Consider the following 3,946-nt stretch of genomic DNA (forward strand, 5'->3'; position numbering starts at 1 on the left):
TATATATATATATATATATATATATATATATATATATATATATATATATATATAAAATCTGTTCATTAATATAGCATTTGGCTCTGATGCTTTACTCTGAAACTTCAAAGCACTTAACTAATATTAAATTGTTTGAGCAAATAACTGCAACAGATATATCACCAAAAATGCACAGTGTATTACAATACCCCAAATAGATTACACTGTTATTCTTCTCTGTCTGGTAACTAATATTTTGGTACCAGGTCTTTGCAATTATCCTGTTACATCTTTTTTAAAATTATTTTTCCACAATGCTTTTATTTTTATTTATTTATTTTTATGTGGTGCTGAGGATCGGAACCAGTGTCTCACTCATGCTAGGCAAGCACTCTGCCACTGAGCCACAACCCCAGCCTCTCCTGTTACATCTTTTAGGTTTTCAAACTATTAGCCACAGTCTTTTCTCTGGAGTACCTTTTCTATGATTTTTTTTTCATCCTCTCACCTTAACCTCAAAGAAGAAAACATCTCTAGCACCTACACTCTGTTTCTCTTCAGCAAAAGGTGGTCAAAGGAGGGCCTTCCCTGTCCACACCACTGAATAGGTGGGATGTCCTACAAAGCATGGCACTGCAGATACAGGAGATGAGGGTGTCTGTGGTCCCCATTCACGCAGTGAGCTAAAAAGTTGCAGGCCCACATGGAGCCTGTTAGGTCCCAAGGTGTAGGTTAGGTAGAAGATTAGGAGGCTCCACTCTAAGAGAACCTTGGAGACCCTCTCAGCACAGCTAACTTGGGGCCTGGATTGCTGGTGCTTATATCAAACATCCAGAAAGCCAGTACTGTGGATCTTCATTTTCACCCACTCTCTTCACAGGCACATGCACACACAGTCAGATAAAAGGGTAAGGACACAGGTATGGGGATGGAGACACAAAGACAGCACTTGTCAGCGCACCAACAGGACCAAGACATCTATTACATTTACTTTCAAACCCTATCAGGGTCGGGAAAAAATGCTACACATTCTTGAACAAATTTAAGAGCTGGAGAATAACAGAAAATAAAAAGAAATAAATTCTTCTCCTCTTACATACCCTGGCTGTCAAAATATGTTTCTTGGCCAAAAATGTGTTATTTTGCACCCCTCTTGTTGGTGTGGGGTAGAGGAAGGGAATGTTTTTGTTTGGGCTCTTAATAATCAATCAGCCATCCAAACCTCTAGATGTCTATCCTTTCTTCATTTCTGAACCCAAAGATGCTCTAGAATGCTCTATCTCATTTATTCTGAAAACAGTGAACACTCTTTCTCATGAAGAGAGCTGAGGAGTGGGAAAATGAGGGAAACAACCAGAGTCCAAAAGCTACAAACAGCCATCTCTTCCTGAACACTTGGTGCAAACTGTGATGAGCACTTAGTATCTGTCAATTAACTGAATCATCTTAATCAGATATTAACTCAGCATAATCCTGTGGCGTGGGCACTATCATTCTCATTTCGTAGGTAAGGAACCATGGGTCGGACAGCTGAAGTAACTTGCTGAAGGTTGTACAGCTACCAACTGGAGGAGCTGGGATTCAGGCCTCATTCTAAAGCCCATGCTTTTTATTTCTCAGCCAGACAGCACCCATTTTTACCCCTCACACCTCAGATAGAGCACTGATCTCCAGGATATATAAAGAACTCAAAAAACTTAACACCAAAAAAAAACCAAACAACCCAGTCAATAAATGGGCTAAGGAGCTGAACAGACACTTCTCAAGATAGATATCTGATCAACAAATATATGAAAAAATGTTCAACATCTCTAGCAATTAGAGAAATGCAAACCAAAACTACTCTTAAGATTTCATTTCACACCAGTCAGAAAGTCAGTTAACAAGAATATAGACAAAGACAACAATAAATGTTGGCAAGGATATGGTAAGCAACATAGATGCCCTTCAGTAGATAAGTGGATAAAGAAACTGTGGTATATAAACACAATGGAATATGACTCAGCATTAAAAGAGAATAAAATTATGCCATTTGCAGGTAAACAGAGTTGAAGAATATCATGCTAAGTGAAGTAAGCCAATCCCCAAAAACCAAAGGCCGAATGTTCTCTCCGCTGATCCATAATGGGGGAGGGGAGGGCATGGGGAAAATGGAGAAACTTTGATGGGGCAAAGGGGAGGGAGGGGTGGGGAAGAGCCATGGGGGCAAGAAAGATGGCAGAATGAGTTGGACATCATTACCTTAGTTACATGTATGACTGCACATATGGTGCAATGCTACATTGTATACAACCAGAGAAGTGAAAAGTTGTGCTACAATTGTGTACAATGATGCAAAATGCATTCTGCTGCCATATATACCAAATTAAAATTAATTAATTAATTGATAAAAAATCAAATGTCAAACCACATTAAGATATCAGTTAATACCCACTAGAACTGTTAAAATTAAAAGACTGACATAAGTCATGTGGAAATAATTCTACAATAGAAGGTGCACCAAATGGCTAGAGCCAAAGTGAACCTTAGTCTGCTTAATCTGAAAGATGATAGAGCTGGAGTTTCTGAGATAACACCCTTCTTCTGGAAAAAACCTTGACTTCCATAATCTCCAGATTTCGTTTTCTGCACCAAGGTAAACCAAAGTACCATCACTTATCAAATTTAGCAGTTCCCTTGTTTTACTGTATATCTGAGAAGTTCTACCACACAGAATTTCTAGAAACAAAGAATCTTCTGAATAGAGTCATACTTCCTATCACACCGAAGGCTGAATCCTTTCTGGGCAACACTATTTGAGCCTGATTAAATTGCCGTGATGAACTTCAGAGTTGAGCCTGCCCTTGAGTCAAACACATGCCTGATCTTTAATTCTGCGATCCACTCGTTTCTTGCAGAGCTCACAACTCTCTTGATCCGCTGGAGCAGCTGCGTTCAGGTTCCGCATCAATATGTGCAGTGCTGTACTCATTTCTGCAGGGAGCCCAGTACATCTGAACTTTCCAAAATCATTTGGCCCCCATTACTGGTAAGCACTGCTTTTAAACAGGTTGTAACTCCAACTAATAGGCTCCATAATCATAGCTGAATCGAACAAAAGAGTCCAGGAGAGTGCCATCAGTCATTTTTATTCCCATCAAATATGCTGCAAAAGGCAGAAACTTCCTGATTTCAGAATCTTGTGGTCCAATCTAATCTTCAAGGCATATTAGAGGTGCAGGGGAGAGCAGGAAGAGGCTTATCCAAAGATATGCAAAATCCCAAGGCCCAAATGAAAGACATTATTGTAAATAAAATTCAAGAAGACAGAAAATAAAGCAAATTCCAATGAAATGATTTTGGATTTTATCATAGTTCATCTACATTGTTAGAGGGTAGAACAATTAAGAATCTTTCCTCCAAAGATGAACCTGATTATTTAACAGCATAGGTTCAAAATGTAGAAAAGGTGACTTTCTTGACAGGTGGACATTCTTCATTGGTCTGACAGGTAATCAGAACAGACTCCTAAACCACCATCATCTCTCAGCTGACTTTCAGTACTTATGGAAAATTCCTGAGGTTTCCTTTAATGGCAATCTTACTTTCAGAGTAAGTTATAAACATTAAGTAAGTGTAGCTGATATTTAAATCCTTTTTTTTTTCCCTTTTGTGATACTGGGGGATCAAACCCATGGGGCCGTAACCTCTGACCTACATCCACAGCTTTTATTTATTTATTTATTTTGTTTTGTGTTTTTTTTTTTAATTTTTATTGTTGGTTGTTTAAAACATTACATAGTTCTTGACATATCATATTTCACACATTTGATTCAAGTGGGTTATGAACTCCCATTTTCACCCTGTATACAGATTGCAGAATCACATCAGTTACACATCCACTGATTTACATATTGCCATACTAGTGTCTGTTGTATTCTGCTGCCTTTCCTATCCTCTACTATCCCCCCTCCCCTCCCCTGCCCTC

The 3,946-nt window shown here is 38.8% G+C and overlaps 1 protein-coding gene and 1 long non-coding RNA gene across 2 annotated transcripts in view; both read right to left on the reverse strand.

Moving 5' to 3' along the window:
• The window catches only part of Auts2 (activator of transcription and developmental regulator AUTS2), a 1,115,816-nt gene that overhangs the window by 446,008 nt on the left and 665,862 nt on the right, over positions 1-3,946 (reverse strand).
• On the reverse strand, positions 1,279-3,807 carry LOC125612406. The gene is made up of 3 exons (XR_007342769.1): positions 2,884-3,807; positions 1,621-1,629; positions 1,279-1,291 (listed from the first exon to the last, which is right to left on the reverse strand). It is a non-coding gene; the product is annotated as an uncharacterized LOC125612406 (long non-coding RNA).

The sequence above is a fragment of the Marmota marmota genome, unplaced genomic scaffold (genome assembly GCF_001458135.2).
Source record: "Marmota marmota marmota unplaced genomic scaffold, marMar, whole genome shotgun sequence".
Classification (NCBI taxonomy): Eukaryota; Metazoa; Chordata; class Mammalia; order Rodentia; family Sciuridae; genus Marmota; species Marmota marmota.